At 43.8% G+C, this 25,693-nt stretch overlaps 1 protein-coding gene across 8 annotated transcripts in view; it reads right to left on the bottom strand.

The window, feature by feature from the left end:
- The window catches only part of ST3GAL6 (ST3 beta-galactoside alpha-2,3-sialyltransferase 6), a 109,891-nt gene extending 84,774 nt beyond the window's left edge, over positions 1-25,117 (bottom strand). For 2 of the 8 annotated variants that reach the window (XM_059687953.1, XM_059687956.1), the window contains exons 1-2: positions 24,687-25,117; positions 1,748-1,903 (exon numbers count right to left, since the gene is read on the bottom strand). The gene's annotated coding sequence lies outside the window, so the exon portion shown is untranslated. The remainder of the gene's footprint in view (positions 1-1,747; positions 1,904-24,686) is intronic. The other 6 variants (XM_059687955.1, XM_059687957.1, XM_059687958.1 and 3 more) reach the window with 6 other exon arrangements.
- Positions 25,118-25,693: the final 576 nt, after the last annotated feature.

The following is a 25,693-nucleotide window of genomic DNA, read 5'->3' as shown; positions in this document are numbered from 1 at the left end:
TTTCTGAACTCCATGTGACATAACTATTTGAGATGCTTTAGATGTATAATTATTTTAATCCTCAAAACCACCCTTTAAGAAAGGCACTAGTTGTCATCCCTACCATAGAGATGAAGACACTGAAACCAGAGACGTTATAACGAACCTAAGAACACCCAAGAAGTAAGTGGCTGGGATTTGACCCGGCACACACCAGAACCCATGCTCTTCACCATGTTCCTATATAATAAAAGGCCAATATGCAAATAGAACGAACAGTGGAATGACCGGTTGCTATGATGCACACTGACCACCAGGAGGCAGACGCTCAATGCAGGAGCTGCCCCCTGGTGGTCAGTGCACTGTGGGAGGGCTGCTCAGCCAGAAGCACTGAGCCAGGCTCATGGCTGACACGCACAGTGGCAGTGGCAGGAGCCTCTCCATGGCAGTGCTAAGGATGTCTGACTCCAGGGAGCAGGCCTAAGCCATCAGTTGGACATCCCTCGAGGGCTCCCGGACTGCAAGAGGGCGCAGGTGGGTGCAGGCTGGGCTGAAGGACCGCTCCCCCCTAGTTATGTTATAGAGATTCAAAATATTTCCATGTTCTTGATGCCAGGAGATGGAAAGGTTGACAGAAAAGGCAGTTCCACAAATCACCAAGATGATTTAAGCCCCCGTTCCACTAAAGTAAGATGCTTCTTGCAGTGAGAAACCTGAAGACCCAGCCCTACCTCCATCCCGGGTTCAGTCTTAAAAGTTCTGCAAGCCCAGTGGCTCGGGACACTCAGGAAGGGCTTTGAAACCACTCGTGAATAATTTCGGTTTGAGTAATGAAGAGATCAAGAGAATCTCACGAACTAAATCCCGAAACCATTATAAATGCCCATATTCACCAGTACCACTAAAGCATCAAGTCCTCAGTCAGTAAGTACCCTTCCTAAAAGGATTTCCAAATAAAACAGTAATGAATCAGATCTGCCAATAGGTTAACTGTTCTCTGATGAATCTTAGCAAACCAGAAAGACTGTATGGATTCCTAGATAAAACATTGAGCTAATTCCTGGTGGACATTTGAGCTCCAGAGCTTTCTCAAAATGTTTGTAAGTTGAGGTTCCAGGAATACTAAGGAAAATATGCCTAAAAATCATATTAAGGTGCTTTAATGAATTTATTATTAATTGTAGTATTGAAAGATAGAAAACTCAAGATCATCCTATTGAGAAAACAAAGCACAGAGAGGGCAAGCATCTTGCCCAAAGGCACACAGCTTGTTCACAGCAGTTTCTACAATAGTTGTGATTCATGTAACGTTACAGTTTCAACTTCAGAGTTTTCTTACTTTTTCACTTCCAGATGGGTTTAAAACATTCCCAAGGACATAAGAGCTAAGTTGACAGGTAGGCCTATACAAAGCAGAGGGTATTTTAAAGTTTCCTGCTAAAGCTGGAAACACTGTCTCATTGTATAAGGACATTGCTAGTGTCCAAACTTCCATCTAAAAAGTCTGAGCCAGCCCTGGCCGGTTTGGCTCAGTGGATGGAGCGTCGGCCTGCGGACTGGGGAGCCCCGGGGTTCGATTCCGGTCAAGGGCATGTACCTGGGTTGCGGGCACATCCCCAGTGAGGGGTGTGCAGGAGGCAGCTGATTGATGTTTCTCTCTCATCGATGTTTCTGGCTCTCTGTCCCACTCCCTTCCTCTCTGTGGAAAATCAATAAAATAAAATAAAAATAAAAAGTCTGAGCCAGTAGCAGTGCTGCCTTTGCTTACCTGCACTTTTAAGGAATCCGTTTCCCACAGGCCTTCTGTTCCTTAAGGTGAAGAGTGTGGTAGGGGTGCCAGAGCTTCAGGAGGCTGTCTGCCCAATCGCTGTACCACTAGAAATTATCCAAGACAAAGGTTGGGCTGCTCCTTCACTTGTAAGGACTGAAATGAAACACAAAGACGGCATGCTTCTAAGAATGGCTCGTTACCTGAGAACAGTTTTCACCCATTAAAAACACTTTAATGAAGACTATTTTAGCAAACTCACTCCTGGCCTGTCCCCACAATACTTGACAGGATGATGAAATTGCCAAAAACAAAACAAAAAATCCAACAGCACGCCCAGCAGCACCTATTACATTACTGTAGTTCATGGCTGGTTATCCACGGGATCCAGCTCCATCTCCTTGAAAAAAATAACATGTCCAGCTCAATTAGCCCAAAGCAACCTGGTAATGAAAGAACCATCTGTCTTATTTTTCAGCTTCTCTCCACACATGCACACAGCTTCATTGTTACAAGCGGAGGTGAGAGAAGGAGCTGTTGCTCTGAAAACCCGCTGAAGAGAGGGGGAGGGAGGGGAGCGGGGAGTGTGGAGGAGGCCGAGGAGAGTAAAAACAGCAAGAAGAAAGGAGGGGAAGGAAAGCGTGAAGAAATTAGTAAAAACAGCAACTAGTTTAAGAATGTGCTGTGGCCGCTTTCTCCAAAAAAATATTTTCAAGAGAATCTTAAAATACTCCTGTCACAGCTTTTCTTACATTGTTTCAGTTTTTCTTACATAAGACTAACCCTGATACAAAAACCAACAGCAACAAAAAAGCTGCAGCTCTGTACTTGGTGTTTAGTAGAAAATGTTATTTTTAAAAAAAAAAATTATTGATAAACAAATATGAAAACCTACAAAAACATGCCAATTACTTTATTTCAGAAGCCACTCATGAACTCTAATGGCCTACATACGGAAATAGGAATGCTTTATTATGAAATTCATATAGTAACATGAAAAATGTTTAGATTCTACCAAGCAAGGAAAGAAACATTTTAAAATGCGAGTACTCTAAGGTTATTTCTGCGTGTTCGATGCGTGTGCAGACACCTTACTGAAAGCCGTTAGAGAGCAATGAAACCAGGTGATGCGCTGAGTTATGGCCTACAGATAATTTTTTCTTAAAAGTTCAAAATCTTAATCTAGAATTCAATTCTTAAGACTAAAATTCTTAAATATTAAAATGTATAGAGACAGGAAATGCTTATTTTCATATATTCCTGCATGCCTTCACGTCTGAAGTGCTAATTGGCACATTTACAAATTAGAAGGCAGGTGGTGGTGTCTTCAGTGGCTATCATAATAGAAGTCTCCTCCATGAGACACAATTGCGAACTTAAGGAAACTATGGGTAATAAGTTTGTGCCTTAGCAGCATTCTCCCTAAATGTATACGAGTAGACATACAGCTCCTGAGTTTCTGTCATCTTCTACTCACTACTACTTACTACCGGATGCAATCACAATATTGAAATTGGAAGGGCCCTTTAAGACTTTGTAGTCTACATAAGTGAGTAAAGAAACCTTGATGTTATACCAGGAACAACTGGGGGAATGGGGATTTAGTTATACCTGGAAAAGCTTAAATCAAGGGAAGAAATAAGATGGCCCATTCTCGTGTTCAAATGGCCTGCCTGAAGAAGAGGCATTGGCCAGGCTCTGAGGTTGCCAGTGGTTAAGCCATGGCCAATGAATGTAACATTCAAGGAGTTAGGTTTGAGTTTGGTAAGGAAGAACCTGCTAATATTTAGGTTGCCTACAGATACTACATGCTGCATTGCTGGATAATGAGTCACTTGTTACTAAAGATATTCTGTTCTAAAAACCGTGGGGGCTCTGGCTAGTGTGGCTCAGGTGGTTGGAACATCATCCCCTGCACTGGAAGGTTGCTGGCTCGATTCCCTGTCAGGGCACATACCTAGGTTGCGGATTCAATCCCCAGTTGGGGTGTGTACAGGAGGGAACCAATCAATGTTTCTCTCATACATCAATGTTTCTCTTTCTTCCTTCCCCCTCTCTAAAATCAGTAAAATATATCCGCAGGTAAGAATAATAATAATAATAATAATAAAACACCTGGGGATTTACCAGTGCTTACTAAACTTTAATGCTCATTGACATCACTCGAACATCTTGTTAAACTTCTGATTCTGGCCCTAGCCAGTAGCTCAGTGGTTAGAGCAGCCACCCGTGGTTGCATGTTTGATACCAGTCAAGGGCACTGCCTCAGGTGCAGGCTTGATCCCCAGCCCTGGTCTGGGCGCATGCAGAAGGCAACCAGTGGATATGTCTCTCTCACATCAATGTTTCTCTCTGTGTGTCTCTTCCCCTCTCTTCCACTCTCTCTAAAAATCAATGGGAAAAAAACAACAACAACAAAACCTTGGGTGAGGATTAACAAAAATAAATAAATAATAATAATAATAATAATAATAATAATAATGAAATTCTGATTCTGATTCAGTAGGTCTGCGCAGGGCCTGGGAACCTGCATTTCTAGCAAGCTCCCAGGTGACACCAGTGCTGTGGGTCAAGACTGTGGGTCTGTCAAGGATGCAGCTTGATTACAAGCATTAGAATGTTATTAAAACCAGTGTTTCCCAAAGCGTACAGTCTTCTAACCACATGACTTCAAAAGTCCTCCTGATTATCCCTGGTTTCCGGGCAGGTGTTTAATAAATAAGTTAAGTGGTTATAAGCAGGGTTTTATGAGTCCACACATTTAAATCTCCAAAAAAGATTGTTATCTTGGTATCCTGCAGTACCAACTAGGTCATACTTCTGGGCAATAACTAATTTTGCACAGTTCTAAGGAAGAGATGTTTTACCTCCTTTTTTATTAAAAAAAAAATGATGCTCTTACTCCAAGCTTGGCATATAAATAAGCATGTTCTGATGAATAAATGAATGAATGAGTGAGTATATGCATTCAAAATGCAATTATTTATGATGTCAGTATACTACAGTTAACAGAGAAGTAGGATGGGAGAAAATGTGGCTACAAAGTAATTTTTCCCAGTGATCTGTGTTGTATAATCTCCAAAGGGTGGGGAGGGAAAAGTCTCCCAAAGCTACAATTTGTAGAGTTCTTTATGTAGAGGGTTGCATTATTTTTCTAGCCCTGGAATTTCACCTCCCTAACACCCCTCTGAGTCATAAAAATCCCTTTAATGCATAGAAACCCCCCACTTCCCGCTTGCTCATGTTTTTGCTCTGCTCTCCCACTTAGTTAATAAATTTGGGCTTGCAACCAGTTCAAAATCCCATGTAATATCTTTCCTGGATAAATATGCTAATATCTGAACACAAAGATCTTCCTCAGATTTTAAAGCATGTTTAGGTTTCTCTCACAGAGAAAATAAACCCACAACTACAGGGAACTAGCTTCCTGCCTTTGCTCCAACTCTGAAGGCCCCTCTTCCACTGGGTTTACTGTTTTAGTTTGCTTAAAAGTTAGAGTGTTGTCCCAATACGCCAAAGTTGTGGGGTCGATCCCAGTCAGGGCACATACAAGAATCAACCAAAGAATGCATGGGTTGGTGGAGCGACAAATTGTTTCTCTTCCTCTCCCTCTCTAAAGTTAAAAATTAATAAAATATGTATTTTTAAAGTTGTAACATTCTATCTGACTTACAAAAGCCCTTTTTCAAACTACTGATTACATCAGTTTATTCTGATTGAGCCTAGCTTATTCTGCTTCCTGGGAAATATCATCTTCTGTTAGTTAGTTCCTCTTTTGCTATTTTTAAAAGAAAAAAGAGTGAGTTAAGTGGAGGGCAAAAAATCAGTTAAACGAATCAAACCTTAAGATTAAAGTGCTGGACATTTTCCTGCTTTCCACAGCAAATATGTGATTAACTTATACTATTATCCATCATTAGATGAGCCTCTAAACCTCTAACATTACACATATGATGCAAATCTTCATTTGTGGTATCTTATAATTTATTATTGCAAATAAGCCAATACATGCGATATATGTTTTCTTTTATGAAATTATATAATCCTAGATTTATTTTCTAATTCACTAGTAGGTTAATGCTTTAGTCAAAGTACATTAAGTCAAATTCATTTCCTGAAAATATTAATTTTGAAAGTTTTCACCTTCTGCAGTAATTTTGTTCATTTAGTCAAAAAATAATTTCCCAATGCCTACTCTGAGCCAAAGAGTGTTCCAGATACTGAAGATACAGTAGTGAAGAAGAAAAATAGTTTACAATCCAGGAGAGAGGCAGAAATGAACTGGGAGTTCACAAGTAACTTTTACAGGACAATTACGGTTTGAGTAGGAACGGACCCAGGTGGGGAAGGCCAGAGAGAATTCTCAGAAAACTCCTCAGAGAAAGATTTGGCCAGGTGAAATGAGGGCGGAAATAAAAGATAACCCAGGCAGAAGAAACAGCATCAGCAAAGACTCAGACGTGAAAATGAAAACAGTACACTACAAGATCTGAGGCTGCCCACAGAAAATAACAGCTAATCTTTGAGCACAGCTACTGCATGCACAGACTCATCTGATCCTCACAACAGCACTGAGACAGGCACTGTTATTCTCATTCTTCGGATCAGGAAGCTGAGGCTTAGATGTGTTGACTTGTCCAAGATCTCAGAGCTAGAATATGTCAAGCCAGGGTCTGCTGCTGGGCTCTCTGTTCTAAACCTATAAACGATGATAGCTTCCCAAGAGCCAAGTCAGCTGGGAGGTGTCCTTGTGTTCAGATTCATTGCGTCAACTTTCATTTTTCACAGACTAACATCATTTACTATAGATGCATTAGAATAGCTTCAGTCTCAGCCTTGATAAGTGTATGGCTCCTAGTTGGAACTTATTGCCTGAGGAAATATTACATGAAAATTTTTATCATGAAAATGTTAATAGAAGTCCAAAATGTCAATATATCAAACGTCCATGAACCCCCAAACCAAAATAAATGTATATTTTCAGGGATTTTTTTCAAATGTACATTCAAGTTCCCATCCCTACTCCTGTTACTTTTCTCCCAGAGGCAGCCACTATCATGAATTCAGTAGATAGCCCACTTTTTATTCACACACAGGTACAAACACACATTCGTAAGATTATATGGCAAACAATATTGTCTTCTGTGATGTTTAACATTTACACAACAAATATGTAATATTCTGAAGTTTGTTTTCTGCTCTACACTTGGTGTTCAGGTCCATCCATACTGATGAATAAAGGTCTAGTTCATACTTTTTGAGTTCTGCACTCTATCAACCAAATATTCCTCAAAGCTAACCGTTCCCTGCTGGTAGATATTTAGCTTGTTTTCAGAGAACTGCTTATCTGAATGTCATTTTGGAGCCAAATTACTTTTTTCTAATCTACCAAAGCCAATTTATAAATTGCTAGAAATAGTTTCAAAGATAAATTTCATTTTTAAATAGGATTTTTCCTAAAACAAACACCTTTAATAATGGAAGTCATATAAAATACCTAGATATTTGAAATACTATAAATCACTGAAAAGGGAAAATAAATAGCATTTTAAATGGGAAAATAAATTTCTAGTTAAGGTAAACCTATAATAATCATTTTGAAACAAAATATACTGAAAAGAAAGTAGATGCAGAAAATAGTCTTCTTACAACCGCTTTCTCTTCCTGATAACCACATTGACTGGGCAAAAACTTGAGTGTTTGAGCAAGTAGATAAACTAAAGGCTCCCCTGAAATGCGTTCTTTTGTGTTCTGGCCAGAAAAATAACCCAGGCCACAACCCCACAGGAAGATCGCCAATTTCTTTTTTTAGAATCAAGGGTTTGGGAGGTGCCTACTATAGTATATGCCAGAGTCAATATTTGCTAAGGCAGACAATTAACCAAAGCAATATAATGTTAGTCTTTGATCTTGAAATGATCACACCTTTAAACCATTTGACTATATACAATGTTCTTTTTCATTAATGGAAGTGTTTAACTCAAAGAAATCATAACAAGGTTTATTATCTAGTGTAAATTAAAGTCAAGTCTACAAATATGTGAAGACCCATATGGAATTCCTATACCTCTTTAACATTATTTCCTATAAAATAAAATAAAAAGAATCTGAGGAAACTTCAAAAGGCAGCTGTTTTAAATATGGATAACTGTTTACTAACAGCTGCGTTCTTCATACTCTAAAATTTCTAGTCTAGAAAATACCAAAGGAAATTCAAATAGGGCCATTTTCTCTTTGGAGGGGGAGAGAAGTCTCTTCTCCTTTCCAAAGAAGGGTACAGCATCCCCAAGGAGGTAAATTTTTTTTAAAAAAATCTGGGTTTCCAATGAAGCCCAGCATACTGGGAGTCACAGTGAAAGCATACTGTTTGGCCCATTTTAAAAAATCACTAGCCGAATGTTTCAGCACATTCCATAGGCAAGCCAAATAGACATCACTGCTTCTAGGTCCCTGGCCTCAGCCCATGAAATCCTCCTGGGCTTAGGAAACACCCCCCGCGCCCCCCCCCCCCAGGCTTCAAGAGGCAGTTGTGAACTCAAATGAAGTTTATCTGACCAATAATTCAGTGAAATTGCTGTCCAAGAAGGTGGAGCCACACCATCATCCATTTATCCATCTGTCCATCCACCCATCCATTCAATACAGATATTTATTACTCATTCTTCCCATGGCACAAGACCTCAGGGACTGTCTGAGCTGAGAGCACAGGTGTACAAAAGGCAAACCTATATAGCCACATATTTAAACACAGACAATAAAGTGGGGTAAGGGCCTGGGGAGAAACGGAAGGGGGAGGAGAGGGGTCTTCTGTAAAACTTTAAACAATAAAGATTAAAAAAATAAATAAACCCAACCTTTTGCCTCAATCTAACCTCTAAACTGCAGCTTCAAAGTACACTGTTTATTATTTTTCAATTACATAATAGGTCTATTTTACAGAATACAGAATAGAAAATATGCAGGTTTTTTTTGTATTTCCCCCTCAAAGGGCAAAATATAAATATTAATAGATTGCATAAACCACAGAAACTAGGAGTTGAAAGAGGGTTAGCAAGAAAATAAGAAACGACAAGTAGACCCTCAACAAAAACTAGGATTATTTAAAACTTTGAAAAGTCCCACATTTGTGATATTTTTTTTTAATGTTCCGAAGACTTTCCCAGAGTTACTAGCATTGAGCAAAGGCTTCTGAAGTGAAAGGAAGGGGTGACTGAGGAGTGCACGTCCGTCCACTCTGCAATCGAGCCAGGCTGTGGACATGTGAGGCGAAGGGGAAGAAACTGTGCCAAGAGCATTTTAGGACAAAAGCTACTAGCGAGTCCCTAGGTCCCGAAGGAAGGACACAAAAGAAGAGCATAGGAAGTGGCCTGGGTCAGTGGAGTAACCATGGGGACATCGCAACAGTCTGGTCCTTGTGGTTCCCCTAACACCAGCAACTCAGCCCAGAAAAAAAAATAGATACGTTGTAAGGCAGCCTAAAGCCAGTCTTTTGCTGGGGAAAGGACTCGGCCATCGAGCAGAGCTCCTTATTACTAAAGCCTGATTGTGCTGCTTTTTGATTGGCTTTCTTATTATCTCAGTTGAGAACTGGCCTTTGAGATGCCTAAATACAGCAGAATAAAACCTTTATTTACAACACGCCCAACTATTTGAAAGTAGGTATTTCAATTTTTAAGAGAAAGTTGGATTGCTTTTCCTATTAAAGATGATTCTGATCCAGAGGAACTGGGGAAAACTACACAGAGGGGTGGCCCCAGTCTGGGTCTGGGAGGATGGGCAAGGAGGGTGCTGCAGACACCCAAACAGGCAATAATGGGGACCCACAGGAAGCAGATTTTCAAGGTCTGTTCTGGGGCAGTCAGGAAACGAAACTGGCTGCATCTGAAATGGCAATGATGCCTCCGTCTCCCTACAGGGCACATCACAGACTTGGAGCGACCAGGGGCAGGAGAGGCACGCTGTGAGCCAGTCCGGTCAGGAACAGCTTGGACAGGGACGGCCAGGGCAACGCCAGGAGCAAGGGACAGGTGGGTGTGCTCTGGGGGAAGCAAGACTGTGGGACCAGGGCACCAGGCCCACCGCAGACCCTCTGTGTTCATCTCCCAGGGCTACGAGAACAAAGCGCCACAAATGGGGGAGGGGGGGGCTGACGACAAAAGTGTATCGTCTCACTAAACACTTGTCAAGCAATGCGCTGTCTTTGGAGACTAACGCTCCCAAGGCGTTGGCAGGGCCATGCTCCCTCTGAAACCTGTGGTAGAGCCCTTCTTCGGCTCTCTCAAGCTTCCGGCGGTTTGCTGCCACTCCTTGGTGCTCCTTGGCTTGTGGATGCATCACTCCAATCCTCCGTCTTCACATAGCGATCTCCCGAGTCTGTCTTCACATGGATGCTTCTCATATGGGCACCAGTTACATGGGACTAGGGGCCCACCCTACTCCAGCAGGACCTCATCTTAACTGATTCCATATGCAACGAGCCTATGTCCAAATGAGGTCACATTCTGAAGGACTGGGAGTTAGGACTTCAACATGTCTTATGAGAGGCTTCTGTGCCATTCCATGGCGTCTTCTTTATTTCTTTACTCTGCCCTTCATTAGCATTTTCAGACGCAGCCAGTTTCGTTTCCTGACTGCCCCAGAACAGACCTTGAAAATCTGCTTCCTGTGGGTTCCCATTATTGCCTGTTTGGGTGTCTGCAGCACCGTCCTTGCCCATCCTCCCAGACCCAGACTGGGGCCACTCCTCCGTGTAGTTCTCCCCAGTTCCTCTGAATCAGAATCATCTTTATTAGGAAAAGCAATCCAACTTTTAAAGATTGAAATACCTACTTTCAAATGGTTTGGCGTGTTGTAAATAACACCAGTAACACCCTCCCTGGGCGGCCCGGTCCTCGCCCTCCGCCAGAAGGCCTCTGATGCCCTGGAGCCACTCAGAATACCTGGCTGCTGATTCAAGTTAAAGAGACACAGAGAAAAGTGACCCTCTGGTGGAAGTCTGAATAGTGGCTACCTCTGAGGAGGGACGCTGTGACTGGGTGGACTCCCAGGGGGCAGATAATGTTCTAATTCCTCATCTGGAGGCAGCTTACGTCGGTATGTTCACTGGGAGGACATGTACGAACTACACATGTGGTTTGTGGACTCCTCTGTATGTCTCATGCTCCTATACAAATTGTACTTTCAAGAAAAACATTAGGGACTATGAGCTGCCTAAGAAATAGGGGTCTTGGCAGCCTAGGTAGACCCTCGGAGAGGGCATGACCTGGGAGGGGCCACAACAAAAGAGTTAGCTGCTCAGCCCTGCTGGCTCACGAAATGCCAGAATGGTTCATTTCTAATGAGAAAACTATAAGTGCCAAGGAGTCTATACCTTCGAACTGGTAGATTAGCAACGTCTATAGGCAAATTCACGAGTGATCATTAAAAAGTCGTTTGATAACCACAGACCCATATTAAGGTCGCTTTCTACCCTCAGCAGTGCTGCAAACATGCTAAGACACTTCTTGCTCTGTCCTGTGTTCTGGCCTCCTTGCAGCCCTCTCCCGCACATTCCATTTTCAGGCTAATTACAGTTTAAGTGAGTTTGAGTGTGTGTTTTTTTTGTTTCTTCTTTTACATCTAATTCTTCTCTGGAAATTTTAAGCTCTGGTGGTTAGGATGTTTTAGATCCTACTGCTTAATTTCTTAGCAAGAGAAGTCAACTCAAAAAATGGAATTAAAATATACTGGACACCACTCAGACCTAGTGGAAAACATATTTTGAAGTTAAAACACATAATATTTTCTAGAATTAAATGTAATTCAGATCTTTAACAGCTGTTGCATAAACTCTATTGATATAATGTATTAAAAACCGAGTTTTGCCTTAAAAATGAGAGAGGAGAGGGGAAGGAAGTCAGAACTTCATATCAGAACAAACAAAGAAAAATCAAATATTGATAAAAATTTGACATATAAATTGTCAAGCACACAATTATAGAAAATGAAGCACTTGGCTTTCTGTTCTATAAAATGTGTTAGGGAGACACTGAGAAGGCCAGGAATTCACAGTGGTCCCCTTGCCTGTTCTCCTTGGGTGTCTCTGTCCTGCTGACACCCATCTCTACTCTCAAACCTCAGAGCGACGCCCTACTTCAGAGTCTCAAATGATATTTAGTATTTCTATGTTTTAGTCACTTGGGTTATTAAAAATGAGTGCTATAACATCAATTATTCATTACCATAACTAATGTCTTCATCATTTTTTATGAAAACAGCAAATGGAAGAGATATAGTCCATGCCACATGTAAATCAAGTCCAGCTTCAGAAGCAGAATTTGCTTTTTATAAATTGTCGATATAGACCTACATCCTACAAGGCGCATATTTGGCCTCAGGGAGATGTAAACACATAGGCCACAGATGTCTGAGTCTGACCGAGCAGATTCCTACATTCTCTCCTGCATCACCTCCTAAAAGGCTTGACTTAGAATGTTACGCTCTAAGAGCACCAAACTTCGAGTAGTTCTCAGTCACACCTTCATGCCTCAGCGCCTTTGATCATGCTGCCTGAAATGCTCCCTTCCCCCCTCTCGCCTCCCAGCCTCCCCACTCCGTGCCATAAATTAAAACCATCTGTTGGGATTTAGCTCTTCAAGGAGGACTACTCTTTCTATCTCCACTTTACATTTGGATAAGGATAGAGGAGTATCTAAGGATAAAAGCACACATAAAGCTGTTTCTACGATAGGGATAACCCTAAATTATAATTTTAAGCTATTGAAAAACATAAACTAAAATAAATCAAGTTTTTTAATGGACATCTGAGTAGAGTGTGTTTTTGCTTCTTCACTGCATCCCTCCACTGTGTGCCCACGACCTCTATATCATAAACATAGGGATCTATACTTCCAGATCCTTGTGCCTGGCACAAGATAGGTGCTCACATATTTGTTGCTGTTCACTGAAGAATAATTTTAAAAAATACAACAACATGAACAAATTAGTAGAGTCCAAAATGAAGTTAGATGCTAAAGGGAAACAGATTTGAAAAAAAAATTAGAGCTAGATAAGGTCAAACAGAAAGCCATTCTGCAGAAAGTTCATTTTTAACATTTAAGGAAGAATATGGTTATAATAATAGAGTTATAATAATAATAATGGCAAGTAACATTGATTAAATGTTTGATATTTGGCAAAGCCTATGCTGAACTATTTATATGTGTTATTTTTTTTATTGACTTCAGAGAGAGGAAGGGTGAGAGAGAGAGAAAGAGAGCGAGGGAGAGATGGGGGGGACATCAATGATGAGGGGCTGTCATCCATCGGCTGATTCCTGCATGTCCACCACTGGGGATCAAGCCCCAAACCCTGGTTCATGAGTCAATGCTCAACCACTGAGCCACACTAGCCAGGCTCTATTTTTAAGAAAGCAGTTTGATCTCTTCAATTCTCCTGAGAGGGAAACCACATTCTAAAAATATTTTCTTATTGCTTTGGAGAAAGAGGAAGGGAAAGGGAGAGAGAGAGAGGGAAAAAAAATCAATGTGAAAGAAACATCGATCGGCTGCCTCCTGTCTGGCCCCTTCCAAGGATCAAGCCTGAAACCTGGACATGAGCCCTGACCAGAAACCAAACTGGCAAACTTTCAGTGCAGGGGAGACACCCAACCAACTGAACCACACCAGCCAGGGAAATACGTGTTTACTTTGTTATTATTGTAATAACTGTAATGAGACACTATCTCAAATTTATAGGTAAGATAAGCAATGCTCAGCAGTTAGGCAACTTGTTCATAGTCATGCCATTATTAAGCCATAAAACTAGGAAATACATAGTGGTTATAATCTGGCTTGGATGAGGGACTGTGGAATGGAAGGAAAAGGTACTAAGTGTCAAAAGAACATCCCAAGCTGCCCTAGGCCGGTAGCTCAGTTGGTTAGAGCCCCATCCCAATACCCCAAGGTTGTGGCCCTGGTTAGGAAACATACAAGAATCAACCAATGATGCACAAATGAGTGGAACAACAAATAAATGTTCTCTCTCTCTCATCAATTGATCAATAAATAAATTAATTAATTAAAAACAAACACCCCCAGCTAAAACATTGAAAGTCTTGCAGTGACCATAGGCTCAGGTGGGAGAGTAAAAAGAAAGTCAGCAACGTGAAATGGCAGAAAAAAACATCAAAGACCGGGGGTGGGGTGCGGGTGGGGGGCAGAAAATCTCTGGATTTTTTAGCAGAAAAAATATTTCCCTAATGAAAACCACACTTGAGGGATGTTGTTATAAAAGGTGCATGGGCAGGAATATTGAGCTTAGGTAGAAGATTTTTATAAGAACATAGTGACATTATTTTATGGTTAAAGCAGAAGAGCCCTGCCCACCAAATCTGTAAAAACAGGTGTGTGTGTGTGTGTGTGTGTGTGTGTGTGTGTGTGTGTGTGTGTGTGTGTGTTTGCTATAGATGGGCTAGATTTGTCCTCCAAGAAACTCAGTGTCTGGAAAACATTTATAGGTACTTAATGATCAGAAAGTACACACATCTCCTATCATCTTGCTTATGAAAACCCTGATTATTTCTAACTTATTTGTAGCATAGCTGGGATCTAACAAAAGTGATTAACTAACTTATTTTGACATTTCCCTAAAATATTCTATTGGAAATATTTAGGCCAGCACCATACAGGGTGCCACTTTTTTTTGTTTGTTTTTTAATAAGTGTCTATGTGAGTCAAACTGACAAGCTATGCCAGGGAACAAGATCTTGAATGCTCCAGAATGTGCTGCTTATATTAAAATAATAAAATAACACAAATAAAGTAAAAATTATATAGCATAAAAATAAAATACATGAACCCTCATACACTGATGGTGGGAATGCAGACTGGTGCAGCCACTGTGGAGAACAGTATGGCGTTTCCTCAAAAATTTAAAAATGGAATTTACATTTGACCCAGTAATCCCACTTCTAGGACTATATCCCAAGAAAACAGAAACACCAATCAGAAAGAATATAGGCACCCCTAAGTTCATAGCAGCACAATTTACAATAGCTAAGATTTGGAAACCGCATAAGTGCCCATTAGCAGATGAGTGGATCAGAAAACTGTGGTAAATCTACACAATGGAATACTACACTGCTGTTAAAAAGAAGGAACTCTTACCATTTGCAACAGCATGGATGGAACTGGAGAGCATTATGCTAAGTGAAATAAGCCAGTCAGAGAAAGATAAATATCACATGATCTCACTCATTTGTGAAATATAATGAACAACATAAACTGATGAACTAAAATAAATCCAGAGACAGAGAAGCATCGAACAAACTGTCGAACCTCAGAGGGAAGGCGTGAGAGGGTGGGAAGTGGCGGGGGGGAAGAGATCAACCAAAGGACTTGTATGCATGCATATAAGCCTAACCAAAGGACACAGACAATAGGGGGATGGGGACATGTGCTGGGTGTGGTGGGAGGCGGGTGGGAGAAGCCATCAGGGAGAGATCAATGGGGGAAAAAGGAGACATATGTAATACTTTCAACAATAAAGAATTTAAATTTTAAAAATTAAATTAACTACTTTTATTCAAACCTGTGTACCCCTTTAGCAAGAGTTCTTCATGCTTTAAGTGATGGAGGAGGCAGAGATAAGGGAATATGCACATTTTCTATGCTCAGTAGAGCCAAAGAATAAAAAGAGATTAGAGATTTCTTTTCAAATTCCTTGACTCCTTTTTATGGTTAATATAAAGTTCATACAAATATAGATAATGTAATATAATATGTAATAATGATCCTATATAAGTAAAAGTCTAATATGCAAATCGACCAAATGGCGGAACAACCAGTCGCAATGACGTGCACTGACCACCAGGGGGCAGATGCTCAACTTAGGAGCTGCCCCCTGGTGGTCAGTGTGCTCCCACGGGGGAGCCCTGCTCAGGCAGAAGCTAGGCTCATGGCTGGCGAGCGCAGCGGCAGTGGTGGGAGCCTCTCCTGCTTCTGTGGCAGCAGTAAGGATGTCAGTCAGACATCCCTCAAGGGCTCCCGGACTGTGAGGACTGTAAAAGGGCGCAAGTCGAGCTGAGGGACTCCCCTCCCCATGTCCATGAACTTCATGCACCGGGCCTCTAATAATATAATAATTTCCAAATATCCACCATATTTTGACAGCAGTGTCCCTTATCTCACAAAGATCATTTACAAGAGCATTCCTTTAACTTTCAGAATCTATCAAAATAAAATCAAATTAGCCCTAGCCGGTTCGGCTCAGTGGATAGCGCGTCGGCCTGTACACCGAAAGGTCCTGGGTATGGTTCCTTGGTTCCCGTTAAGGGCACATCCCTTGGTTGCAGGCTCCTCTCCAATCAGGACTCTACTCTGGGCTCACACAGAAGACAAGCAATCTTTCTCTCTTCCACTCTCCCTAAAAATCAATGGAAACGTGTCCATGGGTGAGGATTAACCAAAACAATTTTAAATTAATTGCTGTGACTGAAAAGCAGTTAAAAATCCATTCAGACTCTAGTTAAATCCCTTCATTGCCCCTGTCTAACTGCAACTGAATAACCCATTCTCCAATTTTTAAATGCAGTTTTATGACATTGTATTGTTTCTGTTATATTATAATTATTATGCATTACATTATCTAAATTTTATATTAAATATAAAAAGAAAACACAAATTTAAAAAGAAATCTCTAATCCCTTTTTATTATTTGGTTCTGAGCACAGAAAATGTACATATTCCCTTATCTCTGCCTCCCCTACCCCTTAATGCACCAAGGACTCTTGCTAAGGGGTGGACGGATTTGAATAAATGCATTTAATTTAGTATAATTTCATTTATTACATTTTATATTATTTTATATTTTATTTGATTATGTAATTTTATTATTTAATAAAAGCAGCACTTTCTATGGTGCTGGCCTAAATATTTCCAATAGAATACTTCCTAAGAAGAAAACTCCACCAACCTGCCAGAAACAGTGGGCTGATAACCTCTCTGAGGACTCAAATCAGATAGGGCTGGGGGGGGGGGAGGGGGGAGATGGGCAAGAAAAAACAAATCTAAGAGGCACAGCCTTTACATATTTAGGATTTTAGAGATATGACTACAGAATATCTCTATTAACCAAGAGGATGCCTCCTGGAGACACTTTTCTTCCTCAGAAACATTGTCACCAGGAGTCTCCCCAAGAGCCTGCAGCCGGCCCCTCTCTCGTGCCACCACCCCTCTCAGTTCCCTCAGCAGGCCTGGGCTTCTCCCCACTCCCCCCAGCTCTCCTAATCTTGCTGAGGAGAGCTTTTTACCTCAGGGCATGTTTGCATCTCCAACTAGGTTAAATGGTACCCATTAGAACCAATAATAATAATAAGTGTTGGCTCTGGAGCAAAGCGAATCTCTGCCTACTCAAGGGCATGAAATTGTGTGCGTAAAGATGGTTGGGCGCTATTAAAGAGGGGATGATTTTGTTATTCACATTCTTGGCACACTTATTTCCTCAGTAATGTAACCACAAACCTGACTAACCCAACTCAAATGATCATAAATTACAAATTATGAAAATGAATTGAAAGTTTACTGTATATGAAAACAAATTTGAGTACCCATCTGATGACATTTTCAGACCAGTTTCTTACTTGTCAGCATTAATACACTATAATATTTTCAAAAAGAAAGAAACTTTTCAAAAGCAGAAGCATTTTAATTAATATATACACATCCACAGGGATGAATTCACCTTTCACCTCTTTTCTCCAGTGGTAAAGCTTTCGGGATGAAAACCTGATCATTTTAACAGTTATAAAGATGATCATAGTACTTATAAAGCTGTTATAACTGAGCTAATATATTAAGATTGTGAGTTAATCCATGGACATTGAATGAGTCATTTGGCAAATGTTCTGGACAATGCACCAGATACAGGGGACACAAGGGTAATAAGATGAGACAGAATCACTGCCTTTTCAAATAGAAATGTGTTCCAGAGTGTATGCCACTACATCAATCGGTAAGAAACAGACACAAAAGCTGAAGGTGTGTTGTTGTTATATACAGGGTGGGGCAAAATAGGTTGGCAGTTGTGAGTACCCGAAGTATAGAGCTTATGCTTGTATTATTATTAAGTATTGCATTATTTTCCAAATGAACAACTGTAAACCTACTTTTGCTCCACCCGGTATAGTAGCGATAATAAGTATGTAAGTTAATAAAGGAACAGAGCATCTGGCTAAAGAATCTCAAAAACAATTTTATCTCTAAAGTGTATACCAAGCTTCCCAGAGATTAATATACTAGTAATGATGAACTATCCTGGAATCAAAGGATAACTGATAAAATGCTGGGGTCGTCTCTTCATTTCTGATAAACCAGCACTATTGGGATTTATTGACGTGGACATAAACTTTCATGGTTTAAGAGCTACTGTATGACTGCCAAGATCCTCTACAAAGACCAATGGAAATGAAATTTCACAGGCCTAGCACGTTCCCATGTGAAATATTATGAGTCCTGCCATGGCCACTGAAACTGTACTCTAAAAAGGCCATGAACCTCCCATAACCGACGGCACAGAGGGCAGCCTGGGAGAGGGAGTGAGAGTTCAGGAAAAGGCAAGACTTTTGGATTATTTAGATTATCGCTTCTTGCAACAATCATTGTCTTGCAAAATATATCAACTATGATAGAGGGTTTTATGTATGAAGATGACACTGAATATATGGATTTATTTCAGAGGACAAGAGGAACACTGTGGAGGGTCCTCTGAGACCTGCCTGCTTCTCTCTGTGGCTATGCCAGTGCCCTAGGAGGGAGGGAGAGAGTAAGAGAAACAGGAAAACACATTGCCCACTAGGTAAAGACTGAGTTAGTCTCTAATTAAAAATGCCCAGTGTCATCCCATTCTAATTAGAACACAATTCAAACTCCTTTCTAAGACTTGAAGGCTTCACATAAGCTGTCTCCTACCTGCCTCACTGACTGCATCTCCGCCTCCCTCCCACTTTTGCACTCTTCTTCATCTAGTTCTTCAAACACTCCGAATTCATTCATGCCTCTGGCACTTTGCAGTTGCTGTTCCCTCTGCTAGAATGCTCTTCCTTCTGCTCTTCACTGGACTGGTTCCTTCTCACCATTCACATCTCAGCAAATATCACCTCCTCAGAGAAGCTTTCTGATTGCCCTAAAGTAGCTACCCCAACCGCTTTCTAGTACGCCCTGTGCTGTATGGTCTTCATAACGCTCATTCTCTCGGAAAGGTGCTTTTTCACTTATTTGCATCTTGTTTAATGGCTCTGTTAAACAAGTCTATAAGAGCAGGGGCTTTGTTTTGTTCAACACTGCACAGCCTAACCCCACCACCAGCACCTAGAACATCTGTGACATGGTGGATACTCAGTAAACTGGTTGAATCTCAAGTGCCACCTTATGGATGATCATACAGAAAGTCACCCAGGATCCACTGGAAAACCACTTTCTGCTCCCTTGGCAGGCCCACCTCCCAGCACAGTGACTGTGACCCACAGCCATACTGACTCCACACCTGCTTCTGCAACCCAGGGAAGGCGAGAGCGACCCTGCTTCCCTCCGGAGGCTCTCCAGCTTGCCATCTCCTTATCTGGAGGCCTTTTCTCCTCATCTCCTGCAGATCTTTCCACCGTGGGGAAGCATTGTTTAAAGAACCCTTCAAAGACCACCATTACATGCGACTGAATAAAATGATGCCATCTGCACACTGAATCTGAGGTATAAGGGGGAAAAGAGAGAATAGGTAAGAAGAGAACCCTTTCACTCAGTTTTCCAGTGTTTATGACAAGGTTGGCTGCTCTCCTTCCCTTCGTTCCCAGTGGTCCAGGAAGAGGAAAGCGCCTGGCTAGGTTCAGAAGGTTGTGGCAGTAAACACTAGGCTGGCGATCCCCCCTGGATAGGCTCTCCAAGAAAAAGATACATGAACAAGGGAAAGAGACTCAGATCCTACTGCTCCTTACTCCTTTTATCCTCATAACCTCACTCCAGAATCTCATCCCTTCCTATCCCAGTAGCATGGCAGCCAAGCTCCTGACCAAGCCAAGACACTACTGATTCCCATGACGAGGAACTGTGCTTCTGACACCCTGATATGAAACCAAAAAGACAGTTCCTACCAGAACCCTGTAAGGTCAAATGCACACATTCTATTCCACACATCAAGCTTGCTCCAAATCAAATACATTCTTATGTTTAATCCATAAGGATTTACTTGGAAATTGTGCTGTTATCCACTGTAGTTGGGGTTCACAACTACAGGAGAGGTTCCTGTTATCTGTGAGGGTGAGGATGTAGCCCTGGGAAGAATTCTTCCAGACAAGAAGAATAAATAGGCACTTCAGTGAAACTGTATCCAGAATGAAAAGATCTTTTGGAACACAACCCACTGGAGATGACATACACTCCTGAATTTGTCCTGACAGCGCACACCGAAGTGGCATGTCAAAAAGGCAGAGAAGACAGAAGACACCTAATTGATGAAAGTCCAAAGCTGTCGGGAGGAAAGGCGAAGTATGCAGACCACCAATGGAAGAAGCCCTGCCTAAGGTGTAATGAAGAAGTATGTGCTAATCAGGGGGTAGGGAAGTTGAATGTGTAAGGCAAAGGAGAAAGATATGCACACAGAATGAAAGAATTTGTGAGCAACGTAGCCCATGGAGGCTTCTGGACTGGTACAGGGCACAGGTGAAGCAGACCTTCATGGGATCTATTCTAAGTCACTTAACCTAGGGCAGTCTCGGGTTTTTAACTATAAAATGGGACTAAGCATTCCTGTCTTATAGTGTTGTTGGGAAGATTTGATAAAATATCTTATGTGAACACACTGGGGATCACAGTGTGCCGGGAGCCGGTCCATCCTTGCTGTTTCAAGGGACCTGGCATATATGGCATACGGTTCTTAATATGTTTGCTCACCTTCTTGGCGCTGTGTTTTAACCAAAGTCACCTCTCCGAGAAAGGTTGAATCCCCAGGTAGGGATTTTCCCCTGAAGTTAGGGAGGGAATAAAACCCCTCAACTAAGTGCCAGGCGGGTAATTAATCCCTTTAACTATGAACAATCATGCTTAAACTACATAATCTTTTCTCCCTGGAATGGAGATAAGAAACGCCCTAACCTTTGTAATAGAGATTGATAGGATTAAATCAACTGGTATAAATACAGTTGTAACAAGACAGAAATACACAGAACTCAGAACACAGAACTAAGGACACAGGGCTTGGAAGACAGGACCAAGAGAGACAGAGCCTAGGCACAGAACCTACACAGAACATTCTCTAGAGACAGAAGAACTTCACTGGAGAGAGCATGCCGGAGGATCCTGGACAGGGACTGGCCTCGGAGCCTGGAGGCGGAGCCTGGCGAGAGAGCATGGCAGGGATCCTGGACTGAACCTGACTGCGGAGATTGGCAGGAGAGCCTAGCTAGAACCTGGCTAGGCTGCTGATAAACTGAACGCTGTCTCCGTGTCATTCCTTCTTCGCCGACTCCGTCCACACCTTTGGGGACCCCTGGACCCGCTGGGGTTGGACCCCGGCATATGGCGCCCGAACAGGGACCCCTAGGTAAGCGCCCCGCACTCGGGACGGATCGGACTCCACCGTAGGAAGAAGGTGGATAGTCTTCGCCGACTCCGTCCACACCTTTGGGAACCCCTGGAACAGGATTCCCCTAGGTAAGCCCCCCTCCCCCATTGAGAACCCCCACACTCGGGACGGATCAGACTCCACCATAGGAAGAGGGTGGATAGTCTTCGCCGAATCCGTCCACACCTTTGGGAACCCCTGGAACAGGATTCCCTTAGGTAAGCCCCCCCCCCCATTGAGAACCCCCACACTCGGGACGGATAGGACTCCACCAGGGTGTTACAGACCCCCCTATAGAGGATAAGTAGGGTAAGAAGGTGGATAGTACAGAACTTAGATTGAGAAGATGTGCCATTCTGAGTTCAAAGAAAGAAGACTCTGTATTGATTCTTAGATTGAGAAGATGTGCCATACTGAGTCTAAAGAAAGAAGACTCTGTATTGATCTTTAGATTAAGAAGATGTGCCATACTGAGTCTAAAGAAAAAAGACTCCGTATTGATCTTTTAACACATATGCTTGCTAGCAGAGGAGTTAAGGTTACTCCCAGTCAGATGGAACATTTTATACAAGAAATACGTCCATGCTTTTCTGAGGAAGGAAAGGTGCCGGAAAGGTAAATGTAGAGGCATGGGAGAAGGTAGGCCCAAGGAGCCTTATCCTTAACCCCACTGCAGCCTTTCCACCCCGGGAAAGTGCAGGATTGGCAAGCTCTCCCTGGGGTGATAGATCAGGACTCAGGTAATAGCAGAAAGCGCCAATCCTACTCTTAAAATGGATACAAGAGAGCGTTTCAGGTTTTTCTTTTTAATGCTTGCTTTTAAAAAATAAAAAAGGGGGAATTTGCCGGGAGCCGGTCCATCCTTGCTGTTTCAAGGGACCTGGCATATATGGCATACGGTTCTTAATATGTTTGCTCACCTTCTTGGCGCTGTGTTTTAACCAAAGTCACCTCTCCGAGAAAGGTTGAATCCCCAGGTAGGGATTTTCCCCTGAAGTTAGGGAGGGAATAAAACCCCTCAACTAAGTGCCAGGCGGGTAATTAATCCCTTTAACTATGAACAATCATGCTTAAACTACATAATCTTTTCTCCCTGGAATGGAGATAAGAAACGCCCTAACCTTTGTAATAGAGATTGATAGGATTAAATCAACTGGTATAAATACAGTTGTAACAAGACAGAAATACACAGAACTCAGAACACAGAACTAAGGACACAGGGCTTGGAAGACAGGACCAAGAGAGACAGAGCCTAGGCACAGAACCTACACAGAACATTCTCTAGAGACAGAAGAACTTCACTGGAGAGAGCATGCCGGAGGATCCTGGACAGGGACTGGCCTCGGAGCCTGGAGGCGGAGCCTGGCGAGAGAGCATGGCAGGGATCCTGGACTGAACCTGACTGCGGAGATTGGCAGGAGAGCCTAGCTAGAACCTGGCTAGGCTGCTGATAAACTGAACGCTGTCTCCGTGTCATTCCTTCTTCGCCGACTCCGTCCACACCTTTGGGGACCCCTGGACCCGCTGGGGTTGGACCCCGGCAACAGTGGGTGCCACGGGAGTTTCGTGCTTTCTTCACCTCCTTGATAAGTATAGCCTGGAATGCGTGTTAAACAGATCTCTGGTCCCAGCCTTGGGCGGAATCGATTTCCGTGGAAGTCAAGTGGTAATCTGTATGGTTAGCAAATGAAGCTTATCAGAGAAATTTGGGAAACAGCATATGTCATTTCTCCCCCACAATGTTCCACATGCTGTGGAATACAGATCTCCAACAGAAGAAAACGGCTGCCACTAAGAATTCAGTGGTTCTCAACCTTCTGGTCCTTTAAATACAGTTCCTCATGTTGTGACCCAACCATAAAATTATTTTCGTTGCTACTTCATAACTGTAATGTTGCTACTGTTATGAATCGTAATGTAAATATCTGATATACAGGATGGTCTTAGGCGACCCCTGTGAAAGGGTCGTTCGACTGCCAAAGGGGTCGCGACCCACAGGTTGAGAACTGCTGCACTAAGTGCTGGAATGAGAAAACTTGAGAGTTACAATTTTCACAAAAGACACACTGATGTCTTTTAATGATATGTCTCATAATGGCATTATTCTGCCAATACTGTCCCTTTCTGAGCCTCAAAGGTTGTTTCTTGTTTGTTTGTTTGTTTGTTTGTTTGTTTTTATTGATTTGGGGTATAAGAACAAATTGAATATTTCCCCAAAATCTGAAACACAGTCCAGAGAGCAGTTTCACTTTATTGAGCTATTATAAGGCAACGGTGCAATCTGGGACTGTGACCAGAAGGTCACATATCCAGGCCTGCGTCCACCGGAGACCTGGAGGTCAGTGTGGACATGAGGCCTTGGGGCGCCACAGCGCAGAGCTTCTGGCCGGCCCGCAGCTCCCCACCTGGCTGCCTCCTCACAGCGCAGGGGCAGGGACCTTCCTCTCAGCACCGGCGACTTCTTTGGCAGCTGCAGCGCGCGCGGCTGCTGGCACCCCGGCATTCACGTTAGCGTTCTCATGCCCACTCACACCCAGTTTTTAAATATTGCCTTTGAACAGCAAACACCAGACCTCCCGCTCCCAGCTACTCTCTCTGCCCTTTCTACTGAAGACCATAAAGGAAGGAACACTGGGTGGGTTTGTTTTTAGTTTCTGGAAATCAGCTGATACAATTTATCGTTAAAGGCAAAATAACAGCACACAAGGAACGGGGCTGAGATCTCGGCCTCAAAGTGACAAGTTACTGCTCTCTTATCTTGAGAACTAAGGGCTGCCTGCGGAAACCCTGCAGTTGCCCTACCGCCACCCGCTCCCCAAAACTGCCTCGGAGCTCGCTTTGTTAGGTCTAGTTCTATTGTGGCGGGAAGAAGGGTGTCTGGGAATTTTTTTTAAGGTTAAAGACCAGAACCTTGCACTCGCCCCTGCTCCTGTACAGACCTTCTACAAAAGAACAATAGTGAGCGAGGGACCCATCGCCCCTCGAGTGCCCAAGCTCCCCTGAAATTAGAAATGGGGCCCCGAGCAGGGTCCTCTCTGCTCTCGGCGCACCTCCGCCTGCCGGCGGGCTCCTCGCCTCTCCCGCCCTCCCGGGCTGGCACAGGGTTCCGAGCGCCCCGCCGGTGCCTCCCCGCGCCCCCACCCCCTAAACCCAAAACTGGGGGGCAGGGGGAAAGAACGCTGGCCACTCTCCAGAGCTTGGAGGGAGCGCAGAGGAGCAGTCGGCTCAGCGTGCCCCCACCCCCGACCCTCCGCTTCAGAGGCTGTAAAACCTGGGGATCTGGGCAGCCCAGACCCAGGCCACGCCGACCAGCACCCCTAACCCCCTTCACCCCGCAACGCAAACCCACCGCGAGCAGCCAGGGAGAATTACCCGCCAAGCCCAGGCGCAAGGACCGAAAACGGTGTGGGGTTCCGCGGCCCGGGTCCCGCTGCGCTCACTCCGCCGCCGCCGCTCGCTCCCAGCCGGCTGCTGCCTCTCCGCGGCGCCCGCAGCATCGGGCCGCCGAAGCGCGGCTTAGGGGCGGCGTGGGCACGACGCGACCCCCGGGACTGGCCAGGGAGCAGGGAAGGGCGCAGTGCCGCCCGCAGGCCGGGCGCCGCAGCCGGTGCGCTGCCCTCCGCGCCCGGGTCCAGATGCCCGTCGCCTGCGCCGAGCGCCCCGGAGCCGCGGGGAAGCTCCTCCTGCTCGGCGGCTGGCGCCAGATGGGCGGTGGCCTCGGCCGCCCCCAAGTTCGCAGAGGAAGGTGCAATGCGGTGAGGGAGGCTGTGGGGCTCCGGCCCACGGGGGAGGCGGGGGAGGAGCGCGGCCGAGCCCCTACCTTTTGGGCTGGCGACACCCGCCGCGCGCCCTCGCAGGGCGTTCCGCACGGGAAAATCACCGCGGAGAGCAGGCCGGGCACAGCGGTGGGTGGCTTCAGGACAGGGTAAGAGGCTCAAGTTGCACAGCCAAGAAGACACTCCCATACCGCCCTGGTTTGTTTGGAAAACTGCCCAGGAGAAGCAGAGGGGCAGCCCGAGTACCCCCGCCCCCCCTTCCCCGCGGCTGGCAGGCGGCAGAAGTAAACACATTTGCTGGGCTCTAGCGGAGACTTCTGTGACACTGGGCGGAGCGGGCGTCCCTAGCCGATAGGGACGGGTGTTCAGGGAGCTCTCGAATTCATGGGCTCCACTCTTCAAGGTCAAATCTGTTGGTGCCTTTTATCTTTCGGAGATGTTATTTTAGGGAGAAGAACGAAGGTGGGGCGTGCGTTTTAACAAGTAGCTCTCCCTTGAGAAAAACATATAACGTCCTCGTCCTCGTCCTCGGATTGCTCTGAATACTTTTTAAATTTCAGTGTGTGAGATAACTCATTGC

The sequence above is a fragment of the Myotis daubentonii genome, chromosome 3, assembly GCF_963259705.1.
Source record: "Myotis daubentonii chromosome 3, mMyoDau2.1, whole genome shotgun sequence".
NCBI classification, from domain to species: domain Eukaryota; kingdom Metazoa; phylum Chordata; class Mammalia; order Chiroptera; family Vespertilionidae; genus Myotis; species Myotis daubentonii.
This window is presented reverse-complemented; position numbering and strand designations above follow the sequence as displayed.